We start from the raw sequence: 12,951 nt of genomic DNA on the forward strand, positions 1-12,951 counted from the left end.
CTGTATGCATGGATCTTGCAATAATCTGTAATGGTGCAGTTCATATTGACTACTTATTTCTAGGGATGGCTAAGCTCTCCATGGCTCGCAGGACATTGGCACAGAAATACAACCAGCGATGTCCCCTGAATTTCCTATTGAAACCAGTGGAGATATTAAAGAGGCTGCAGCTTTGAAAATGGCTGTGGGGACAGGATAGTTCAGGAGGCATAGCTCAGTGGTAGAGCATTTGGTTTACATGCAGAAGGTCCCAGGTTCATTCCCTGGCATCTGAAGCTAAAGGGGTCAGGCAGCAGGTGATGAGAAAACATCCCTGGCTGAAATCTCAGAGAGTTGTTTTCCAGCAGAGCAGTCAGTGGTGGGCTAGACAGCTTCCTAGATTCCTTTGACCCTTGGGACTTCCTGGAGGAAAGCTTTACTGAGCCCCAACCAACCCTTGTTTCTGAGCTGAAGCCTTAGAAATTTCGCTGACATCTTTATTATACCCCAGCATTTTAAAATAATGAACACATGGCCATTTTTATGCTGTTGATGAAAAGTATGATCTTGTTCAACTTTTTAAAAATTGATTGAATTTTAGGCTTGCCCCTCCCTTTGTTAAATTTGACATGATGTATGTGGGATTCCCAATTTGTTGTCCATCTGTAAAGTGGCCTGCCCTAGATCTAGTTAGCTTCAGGATGTCTTGAAGAGCCTACAAAAGAAGTCCGTGTCCGGAGAGCTGATGTGCAGAAGTGGGTGTGTATGTTTATGTGGCTGCAGCATTAAGATAATTGGTTGAAGGGTCATCATGTAGCAGAATACATTCTTTGAAAGATGAATACATAATGCCTAAGAGATTAAAGATGTGTGCAGGAGATGCAGGCATTTATTATGAACTGTTAAAGAAAATATGTATTGCTATTGAGTAGGGGTGTGCACGGACCCCCCGCTCCGCTTCACTTGCAGATCCGCCATTTTCCGGAGCGGGTCGCTCCGCTCCGCCCCCGCTCCGCCCACTTCCGCTCCGCTCCGCTCGGAGCTCCGGATCCGGATCCGGAGCTCCGGATCCGGATCCGGAGCTCCGTTTTTGCCCCCCATAGGGTTGCATTGAAAGCTAAAAAAGTAAACAACTTTTTTTCCGTTGAAGTTAGAAACCTCACGTTTGGCACCATGACACCTCATGGGCGTATACACACACACGCCAAGTTTCAAGGCAATCCCATCATCCCCTGATTTTTGGCGAATTTTTGAAAATCGGGCACCCCATTCACACCCCTTGGGATAGCTCCGTCAATTTGCATGTTAGAAACCTCAAACTCGGCACCAGGGCAGCTTATCCATGTGTCCACATGCACGCCAAGTTGCAAGCAAATCCCATCATCCCCTGATTTTTGGCGCGGCTCTACCCTCTAACGCACCACCCATAACCCTAATTCACACCCCTTTAGATAGCTCCGTCAATTTGCACGTTAGAAACCTCAAACTCAGCACCATGATAGCTTATCCACGTGTCCACATGCACGCCAAGTTTCAAGGCAATCCCATCATCCCCTGATTTTTGGCGAATTTTTGAAAATCGGGCACCCCATTCACACCCCTTGGGATAGCTCCGTCAATTTGCATGTTAGAAACCTCAAACTCGGCACCATGAGAGCTTATCCATGTGTCCACATGCACGCCAAGTTGCAAGCAAATCCCATCATCCCCTGATTTTTGGCATGGCTTAACTCACCCCAAATTGTCCCATTCTACAACTACGTCAATTTGCATGTTTGAAACCTCAAAGTCGGCACCATGATAGCTTATCCACGTGTCCACATGGACGCCAAGTTGCAAGGCAATCCCATCATCCCCTGATTTTTGGGGAATTTATGAAAATCGGGCACCCCATTCACACCCCTTGGGATAGCTCTGTCAATTTGCATGTTAGAAACCTCAAACTCTGCACCATGAGAGCTTATCCATGTGTCCACATGCACGCCCAGACTCAAGGCAATCCCATCATCCCCTGATTTTTGGCGCGGCTTAAACTTTTTAACTCACCCCAAATCAAGTCCCATTCTACAACTACGTCAATTTGCACGTTAGAAACCTATCCTTTGGTCCCATGACAGCTTACCCATGTGTCCCCATGGACACTAAGTTTCAAGGCAATCCCATCATCCCCTGATGTTAGGGGAACTTTTGAAATTTGAACACTCCAGTATGTCAGGGATTTAAAGTTGCAATTGCAGACAGCTCAATGGGGCCAGTTCCAAGGCAATCCCAACATGCCACGAGATAACCCTAAATCTTCTGGCACATTTGAAAAAGGGATTATTGAACTTGATAAAGTCTAAGTGAGCGCAGGAAGGACTTCTCCCCTGAGTCAAAGCAAGACACATACACCATCGCTGCAAGGCGGGAAGGGGAGAAGGGAGGGAAAGCAGGCAGGCAGCATGCATTGTAGTGCCGCAAGGATGGCTTGAGCACTAACGCATAGCAAACCAACCCATGTGGGCGCAAAGTGAGGCAAAGATGGCTGGTTCTTTCTTTCTAAGCCAGCAGTTACGCCTTGAGGGGCACAGAGGAGGACGACTGGGAGCAAGCGTGCCGGAGGGTGCTGGGCACGAACCGCAAAGCCCATCTCCCAGGCACCAGGCGGGCAGAGCAGGCGAGGAGTCAGTCCTGGCAGATGCCCCACCACAGCAGCACCCCGGGGGAGGCGGGCAGACAGGCAGGCAGGCATGGGTTGGCGGGCCCAGAAAAGCTGGTACCTTGCACAAGTAAGCCATAGATCTGCGGGGGAGTCAGTCCCAGCAGATCCAGCTACCTCACAAGGACGGCTCCCAGGCAGGCGGGCAGGCGCCTCCACTGTAGTGGCTGTGCTCAACTCGGCGGGCGCACTACAAGACGAGTTGAAGTGAGAGCTCACTTCTCAGGAAACGTAGTGGCTGTGCTACGGGAGATCGGTGGACTGCTGGAGCTTAGCTTTTTCTCTGAGGGGAAGTCCATGAGTTGAAGTGACAGCTTGCTTCTCAAAGACAGGGTTACAGCGGAAGAGGGGTGGGACGAGACCGGGGAGAGAAGCTCGACCAGTGACTGCTACTAATCCCCACATCCTGGAGGACCACAGCATCCCACACAAAGTGGCTGTGGTGAAGTCAATGGCTGTCATGAGTTGAAGTGAGTGCTCACTTCTCAGGAAAATTAAACTGTCCGTACACACTAAGTGGCTGTGGTATGGGCGATCGGTCGACTGCTGGAGTACCACCCGCACATAGGGGAAGTCCATGAGTTGAAGTGACAGCTTGCTTCTCAAAGACAGGGTTACAGCGGAAGAGGGGTGGGACGAGACCGGGGAGAGAAGCTGGACCAGCTTCTGCTACTAATCGTCACCCACATCCTGGACGACCACAGCATCCCACACAAAGTGGCTGTGGTGAAGTCAATGGCTGTCATGAGTCGAAGTGAGTGCTCACTTCTCAGGAGGAAACTTAAACTGTCCCTATGCAGTCAGTGGCTGTGCTATGGGAGTTCGGTGGACTGTTGGAGTACCAGCCGCAATTGGGGAAGTGAATGAGTTTCAGTGAAAGGTTGCTTCTCAAAATCAGCACACAGATCAAGGACTCCATTTGATCCCCGAGCTATCTAAAGGGTGACCCGTGGACTGCTGGAGTTTTCCTCCGGTTCCCGGTGGCTGGGATGGGTCTCGGCTTCTCAAAGCCATGGCACTGCTGCATATGCAGTGCAGCTTCTCGAAAGAGAGCTGTCCCACGGAAAAACGGTGCATTACTGGAGCTTAGCTTTTTCTCAAAGGGGAAGTCAATGAGTTGAAGTGAAAGGTTGCTTCGGAAGTCTATGGCTTTCATGAGTTTCAGTGACAGCTTGCTTCTCAAAGAGGGCGTTACAGCGGAAGAGGGGTGGGACGAGACCAGGGAGAGGAGCTGGACCAGCTGCTGCGACTAATCCTCACCCACATCCTGGAGGACCACAGCATCCGCAGTAGTGGCTGTGGTGAAGTCAATGGCTGTCATGAGTTGAAGTGAGTGCTCACTTCTCAGGAGGAAACGTAAACTGTCCCTATGCAGACAGTGGTTGGGGAGAGAGGCACGGCCAGCTGCGCCTCGACCGTAGGGGCTGTGCTCAAGTGTCTGAACTTGGAGTCGAAGCGAGAGCTCACTTCTCAGATAACTTGAATTGCGAGACTGGGGAGAGACGCTCGACCAGCTGCTGCAACTAATCCTCCTCACCCACATCCTGGAGGACCAGAGCATCCACCGGAGTGGCTGTGCTCAACTCGGCGCACTACAAAACGACAAGTGGCTGTGGTGAAGTCAATGGCTGTCATGAGTCGAAGTGAAAGCTCACTTCTCAGATAACTTGAATTGCGAGACTGGGGAGAGACGCTCGACCAGCTGCTGCAACTAATCCTCCTCACCCACATCCTGGTGGAACAAAGCATCCACCAAGAAGTGGCTGTGGTGAAGTCAATGGCTGTCATGAGTCGAAGTGAGTGCTCACTTCTCAGGAGGAAACTTAAACTGTCCCTATGCAGTCAGTGGTTGGGGAGAGAGGCACGGCCAGCTGTGCCTCCACCGTAGGGGCTGTGCTCAAGTGTCTGAACTTGAAGTTGAAGTGAGAGCTCAAAATTGCTCCATATGAGACTGGGGAGAGAAGCTCGACCAGCGACTGCTACTTATCCCCACATCCTGGAGGACCACAGCATCCCACACAAAGTGGCTGGTAAAGTCAACGGCTGTCATGAGTCGAAGTGAAAGCTCACTTCTCAGGAGGAAACTTAAACTGTCCCTATGCACTAAGTGGCTGTGCTATGGGAGTTCGGTGGACTACTGGAGTAGCTCCCTCAATTGGGGAAGTCAATGGCTGTCATGAGTCGAAGTGAGAGCTCACTTTTCATTAAACTTAAACTGTCCCTATGCACTAAGTGGCTGTGCTATGGGCGTTCGGTGGACTGTTGGAGTACCAGCCGCAATTGGGGAAGTCCATGAGTTGAAGTGAGTGCTCACTTCTCAGGAAAATTAAACTGTCCGTACACACTAAGTGGCTGTGGTATGGGCGATCGGTGGACACCTGGAGTACCACCCGCACATAGGGGAAGTCCATGAGTTGAAGTGACAGCTTGCTTCTCAAAGACAGGGTTACAGTGGAAGAGGGGTGGGACGAGACCGGGGAGAGAAGCTGGACCAGCTTCTGCTACTAATCCTCACCCACATCCTGGAGGACCACAGCATCCACAGTAGTGGCTGTGGTGAAGTCAATGGCTGTCATGAGTTGAAGTGAGTGCTCACTTCTCAGGAGGAAACGTAAACTGTCCCTATGCAGACAGTGGTTGGGGAGAGAGGCACGGCCAGCTGCGCCTCGACCGTAGGGGCTGTGCTCAAGTGTCTGAACTTGGAGTCGAAGCGAGAGCTCACTTCTCAGATAACTTGAATTGCGAGACTGGGGAGAGACGCTCGACCAGCTGCTGCAACTAATCCTCCTCACCCACATCCTGGTGGAACAAAGCATCCACCGAGAAGTGGCTGTGGTGAAGTCAATGGCTGTCATGAGTCGAAGTGAGTGCTCACTTCTCAGGAGGAAACTTAAACTGTCCCTATGCAGTCAGTGGTTGGGGAGAGAGGCACGGCCAGCTGTGCCTCCACCGTAGGGGTTGTGCTCAAGTGTCTGAACTTGAAGTTGAAGTGAGAGCTCAAAATTGCTCCATATGAGACTGGGGAGAGAAGCTCGACCAGCGACTGCTACTTATCCCCACATCCTGGAGGACCACAGCATCCCACACAAAGTGGCTGGTAAAGTCAACGGCTGTCATGAGTTGAAGTGAGTGCTCACTTCTCAGGAGGAAACTTAAACTGTCCCTATGCACTAAGTGGCTGTGCTATGGGAGTTCGGTGGACTACTGGAGTAGCTCCCTCAATTGGGGAAGTCAATGGCTGTCATGAGTCGAAGTGAGAGCTCACTTTTCATTAAACTTAAACTGTCCCTATGCACTAAGTGGCTGTGCTATGGGCGTTCGGTGGACTGTTGGAGTACCAGCTGCAATTGGGGAAGTCCATGAGTTGAAGTGAGTGCTCACTTCTCAGGAGGAAACTTAAACTGTCCCTATGCACTAAGTGGCTGTGCTATGGGAGTTCGGTGGACTGTTGGAGTACCAGCCGCAATTGGGGAAGTGAATGAGTTTCAGTGAAAGGTTGCTTCTCAAAATCAGCACACTGATCGGGTCACCCAGAGGACCACAGCCTGTACGTAGTGGCTGTGCTGAAGTCAATGACTTCCATGAGTTTAAGTGAAAGGTTGCTTCTCAAAGGCGAGGACTTGCCTGTTTCATTTTCACAGCAAGACAGGCAGCTGCAGTAACACTCACAACCACACACACAAGGACAGCTTTTGCACAGAGGCTCATGAGTTCAAGTGACAGCTTACTTCTCAAAACCATACTTCTGGATCAGGGAGTACGTCTTCCACTCCCAGGGCACTCCAAAGGGCGACCCGTGGACTGCTGGACTTTACCTCCCTCAGTTGGGGAAGTGAATGATGAGTTTAAGTGAAAGCTTGCTTCTCAAAGACGGGTTACAGCAGAAGGGGAAGAGGAAGAGGATGAGACTGAGGAGAGAGAGAGAAGAGAGCATCCACTGTAGTGGCTTTGCTAGTGGCTGTGCTACGGGCGATCGGTGGACTGCTGGAGTACCTCCCGCACATAGGGGAAGTGAATGAGTTTCAGTGAAAGGTTGCTTCTCAAAATCAGCACACAGATCAAGGACTCCATTTGATCCCCGAGCTATCTAAAGGGCGACCCGTGGACTGCTGGAGTTTAACCTCCCTCACCCTCAATTGGGGAAGTGAATGAGTTTCAGTGAAAGGTTGCTTCTCAAAATCAGCACACAGATCAAGGACTCCATTTGATCCCCGAGCTATCTAAAGGGCGACCCGTGGACTGCTGGAGTTTAACCTCCCTCACCCTCAATTGGGGAAGTGAATGAGTTTCAGTGAAAGGTTGCTTCTCAAAATCAGCACACTGATCGAGTCATCCAGAGGACCACAGCCTCTATGTAGTGGTGGCTGTGCTGAAGTCAATGACTTCCATGAGTTCAAGTGAAAGGTTGCTTCTCAAAGGCGAGGACTTGCCTGTTTCATTTTCGCAGCGAGACAGGCAGCTGCAGTAACACTCACAACCACACACACAAGGACAGCTTTTGCACAGAGGCTCATGAGTTGAAGTGACAGCTTACTTCTCAAAACCATACTTCTGGATCAGGGAGTACGTCTTCCACTCCCAGGGCACTCCAAAGGGCGACCCGTGGACTGCTGGAGAGAGGCAGCCTGGCTAGTGGTGGTGGTGCCAGGCATTGCCTTGCCCCCTGCTTGCACCTCACCTAAACACGTGCAGTCAATCATGGACAAACGGTTGTAAACCGCCCAGAGAGCTTCGGCTGTGGGGCGGTATATAAATGTAATTAAATAAATAAATAAATAAATGGAGTCTTTTGGAACTGGGTGGAAAACTATCCGGATGAGTTGACTAAGCTGTACCGGACGCCACAGAAATGAAATGAACTCAAGTGCGGTGCTTTGCCCTCACAGTCAGTCACACACACGCACGGTGACAAACTCTGCCTAGTGCCTACAGAGAAAAAACCAGCCTGCCTGAACTGTAGTGTGCCTGCCAACCCAAGGAGGGGTGGAATTAAAGGGAGCCTGCCTGTCACTCCCACGAGGGCTTGAGGGTGGGGTATCCCAGCAGGGGGAGATTGCCCTTCAGAAAGACCAGCTGCTCCACCAAGTCCGGCTCCAAGCGAGAGCGGTGAGGGGTCACTATGTCGCCCGCCATAGAGAACACCCTCTCGCTTGGAACACTGGTGGGTGGGCAGCTGAGTCGATCCATGGCCACCCGCGCCAGGTCCGGCCAAATCTGAAAACGGGATGACCAGTAGGCCAGGGGGTCCATGGAGGAGTCCTCGATGGGCTCTGACAGGTAACGCTGCACGGTGGTTGCAGCGTCATCCTGGCTGGTGGCTGGGGAGGGTCTCTGCCCAAACACGGTGTGCAGAGCCTCTTCCCAATACCCCTCGCCTGTGCTGCTGCTGGGAGGGATGCAGGTGAGGCTGCTGCTGGTGCTGCTGGTGCTGCTGCGGGGAGGGGTGGCCTGCTCCTCTGCCTCACTCTGCCCCACCCTCTTGGCCCATGCCGCCCGCACTTCGCCCACCAGCGTTTCCACCCAGTGCTGCCTGCTATTTGGCCCACAAAGCCCATCCTTCACACGAGGGTCGCACATGGCTGCCAACATGTGGACCCTGTCGGTTTGGATGGGCTCCAGCCTCCGCGTCACGCCGTCCCTCAGCCTAGTCACCGCTTCGCGGACCTCGGGCTCGAAGCGCCTGCCGGTGATGGGATCCCTGTACTCCAGAAAGTCGCCCATCTGTTTCTGGAGATGCCTGCATACAGGGATCACCTGGCTGAGGAGGGCAGAGCTTTTGCTCAGGGTCTCGGTGGCGTTCAGGAACGGCTTGAGGACCGCCACCAGCTGGGACATGGCGTCCCACTGCTGCTTGCCCAGGTGGTGGACGCCCATGTCCCTGACCCTGAACAAGTCGTGGATGGCACGCTGTTGCTCCACCATCCGCTCCAGCATCAGGTAGGTGGAGTTCCAGCGTGTCACCACATCCTGCACTAGCCTGTGCTGCGGGAGATTCAACTCCTCCTGCTTCTCCCGCAGCAAGCGACTGCCCTTGACGCTGTGGTGGAAATGGCCTGCCACCTTTCTGCAGCTCTCCAGGAGGTTACGGATCCCGGACAGGGGACCGAGGTTGGGCTTGCTGCTGCCCATCCCAAGGCCATCCCTCACCACCAGGTTCAAGACGTGCGCGATGCAGCGGACGCCCTCGAATCCGCCGTCGCGCACCGCCTTCACCATGTTGGCTCCCCCGTCCGTGACCATGTAACCGCGGGTGACCTTCTGCCCAGCTAGCCACCCATCCACCATGCGGTTCATGGCCTCCGTAATCTCCGCTGCCGTGTGGGACTGGTCCATCACTTGCGTGTGGAGGAGGGCCCAGCAGTAGCCCTCCTTGCCAGTCCCTGTAGTGCTGGATCCTTCCTGCCCCACGGCTGCCCACCAGTGTGCCGTCAGGGACAGGTAAGCGTGCACTCCGCCCTCGCTGGACCAAATGTCCGAGGTGAAGTGCACCATCCGTGCCTCTGCCTGGCACAGACGACCCAGCACTAACTCCCTGCAGGAACGGTACAGGGAAGGCACCACCCGCCTGCTCAGGGTGGTGCGACACGGCATCTTATAGTATGGCACCACAAGCGCCATCAGCCTCTTGAAGCCTGCGTTGTCGACGAGGCTGAATGGCTGGTCGTCCAACGCCACCATCTCACCGATTGACGTGGTGATCTGGGAGGGCGTTGGAAAACGCCATCTTGTGGTTCCATACTTCCCCCACCCCATTTCCAGCAGGGTTGCCTGCCTAACCCTTGTGGGGATGGGAGATGGAGAGCTGAGACTGGAAGTGCCAGCAGCAGCAGCAGCAGCAGCAGCAGCAGCCGCCTTCGGCTTTCCCCTGGAACCAGTCGCCTTGCCCGCCTCTTTCCCCAGCAAGACCGACTGGTGCTGCCTCTTAAGATGCATCTTCGTGCTGCTGGTTCCATAATGCCCTGTCGATGAACCCCTGCTTAGGCTGAGTTTGCAGTGGCGACAGACAGCAAAGCGGGGATCCGCTCCCAACTCAAAGTGGTCCCACACGATGCTTGTCTTTCGTTTCCGTGGTGACACCACCAATTGCCCGCCTGAGCTCTCTGGTGTTGCCACAGAAACAGGGGTGTGGGATGAGACTGGGGAGAGAGCCTCGGCCTGCTGCTGCTCCTCCTCAGCCCCCACATCCTGGAGGCCCACCGCCTCCTCCTCCTCCCCCCCCTCCACTGTGCTGAGGACCTCGTCTAGGTCCATCAGCGGGCTCGTGGGCTGAAAGGAGAATGAAGGAGTTGGGGATACTCCTCCTCCTCTAATGGCACTGCTGCCACGTGCCTCTTGCAAACGGGCACTTTTCCCATTCCCACCCTCAAAAAGAGAACGCCGGGCACAAGTTGCAGAAGAGAGTGGCTCTGCCTGCTGCTTGTCCTGCTTCTGTTTTGGAGCAGTCAGCCAAGGAGTTGCCCGTTTGAGTTTCACAGGAGGAGAGGAAGCCTGCTTACTGCTGGCAGACTGAGCCTTGCTGCTTTCAGCACGCCTGCTTCCTCTTTTCATGATGACTAACAAAATATTAATACTACTAATACTATGTATAAGGTACTACTAAGAATATGTATAAGAAGAATATAATATGTTTAAATGTAGGGAAATGGGACAAGAACAATAAAATATACTACTACTAATATGTATGAGAATATACTAATATATATATATATATATATATATATATACTACTAAGAATATCTACAAGAATATAATAATATGTTTAAGAATATTACTAATAAATGTAGGGAAATGGGACAAGAAATGGGACAACCACTACTATAAGAAGAACAAAATATGAATACTACTACTAATATGTATGAGAATGTATACTAATAGACTACTAAGACTATGTAAAAGAATATAATAATAATATGTTTAAGAATAGGGAAATGGTGTGCGTATGCTTTCCCCAAAATGCTCAATCTGTGGCTGCACAAAAGCAGCCCACTCTGTCCAAGTTACACAGAGAAGAAAAAGAGAATCAAATTTTTTTGGTATATTTTGGTATATAGAAGATAGAAGGAAACACAATCAGGATTTAAGAGAGGGGAGGGGGGAAAAGAACCAACCACTACTATAAGAAGAACAAAATATGAATACTACTAATATGTATGAGAATGTATACTAATAGACTACTAAGACTATGTAAAAGAATATAATATAATATGTTTAAGAATAGGGAAATGGTGTGCGTATGCTTTCCCCAAAATGCTCAATCTGTGGCTGCCTGTTGAACTTGACAAAAGCAGCCCACTCCGTCCAAGTTACACAGAGAAGAAAAAGAGAATCAATTTTTTTTGGTATATTTGGTATATAGAAGATAGAAGGAAACACAATCAGGATTTAAGAGAGGGGAGGGGGGAAAAGAACCAACCACTACTATAAGAAGAACAAAATATGAATACTACTAATATAATATGTATGAGAATATATACTAATAGACTATGTGAAAGAATATAATAAAATATGTTTAAGAATATAAATGTAGGGAAATGGGACAAAAAGTGTGTGTATGCTTTCAAAAGAAAGCTTTCACAAAAGCAGAACAGTCAGGCTTTAATACAGGGAAGGGGGGGGGCAACCAACCCAACCACACACTCCAAAATTCAAAAATAAAGTTTATATTAAATCAAAGTAAGGGGAAAACACAGGGCAAACTAAGCTACAAGTCAGAAAGAAGCAAACAAACACACACACGCGCCAAACTAAACCTATCCTAATCTATCTCCAAAGTCCAAAGCAGGAGCACTAACTAACTAAGTGTTCCCTCCACGAACGCCAACCCACAAAGAGACACAAAACAGAAAGTTCTCAGGGTGGGTCTGCCTTAGTCCCCCCTCCAACGCTGGGATTGGAGGAGGATGCTTTCTGAGGAGATCAATTCTCATCAGGATTGGGAGTTGAATGTGCCTGTCATCGCTTCCAAAAAAATAAAAAAATAAATAAAAAAAACCCAAACCCCGATTTTTAACAAAATATTGCACGTGAACCACAGCACGCAGAAAGTTGAGAGTAGTCTCAAAATGACCCCCATCCACGACTCTCTGTGCACAAGAATTTTCAGAATGATAGCTTAAACCCCCCCCCAGTTATCCCCGATTCTTTCCCTCAATGCAATCCTATGGGCGAAAAGCCGAAACGCAGTTTGAGCCGCGCGGTTGACCCGATTTTCAAAAAAATATAGCACACGACACGGACAACGCAGAGAGGTGAGAGTGGTCTCAAAATGACCCCCATCCACGACTCTCTGAGCACAAGAATTTCCAGAGCGATAGCTTCAAAAACATCGTAGTTATGCGCGATTATTTGCCGCAATGCAATCCTATGGCGAAATGTTTTCAAGATGGCGACCGGAGCGCTCCGCCTGAACTCGGAGCTCCGAAAAATGGTCGCTTCTCTTCGCCTTGCTTCTAGGGGGTCCACGGTCCGCTCCTACTCCGCCTCTGGGTAAGGCGGAGCAGGCCAATCCGCTACTGCTTCTACGCTCCTAATCGGAGCGGAGCACATCCCTACTATTGAGATGTCAAGCAATCAGCTTTATGGTATTTCCCACAGTTTATTTGGTTCAAAAATGATTCATTGGGCATAGGTTGACACTTGTCGGTTCCCGTTCTGATTTTGGATAAGGGTGTTCCAAGCAATAACTGGAATAACTATATGACTGAATCCAAATACCTTCCTTTCTGTTGCTTAATCAATCTCACGGCTGTTTAAGCAACACCCCTGGGTCCTTCTATGGAATTGCTTTCTACCATGTCCTGTTGGTTAGGAAATTCCACTCATTTTGAAGGAAGGTCAACTGTTCTCCTTTACCTACATGCCTTTGGCACCTTCTGGCGAGATGTTCATGCCACACAGCATGTCTGGGCATAAAACGATAAGCCCTTAGGAAATTTTCCTTTTCAATTAGTAATCATAACATAAGAACATAATAAGTGTCATGCTAGACGAAGGGTCCATCTAGTCCAGCACTGTGTTCACACAGTGGCCAACCAGCCATCGGCCAGGGATGAACAAGCAGGACATGGTGCAAGAGCACCCTCCTGCCCATGTTCCCCGGCAACTGGTGCACACAGGCTTACCGCCTTGAATACTGGAGATAGCACACAACCAAAAGGGCTAGTCCTCTGGCTTCATATGACTTCTTAATTGCAAAACGAGCAAATGCCTCTCAGGAGTGTTGCTTATGGGGAACAAATCTAGCCGTTCTTCCCAGCCTGCAAAGTAGTTTCAGG

General features: G+C 50.6%; 1 protein-coding gene across 2 annotated transcripts in view; it reads left to right on the top strand.

The window, feature by feature from the left end:
* Positions 1-12,951, top strand: part of SLC9A8 (solute carrier family 9 member A8) — a 148,429-nt gene that overhangs the window by 42,793 nt on the left and 92,685 nt on the right. The window lies entirely within an intron of this gene.

The sequence above is a fragment of the Elgaria multicarinata genome, chromosome 1 (assembly GCF_023053635.1).
Source record: "Elgaria multicarinata webbii isolate HBS135686 ecotype San Diego chromosome 1, rElgMul1.1.pri, whole genome shotgun sequence".
Taxonomy (NCBI): Eukaryota; Metazoa; Chordata; class Lepidosauria; order Squamata; family Anguidae; genus Elgaria; species Elgaria multicarinata.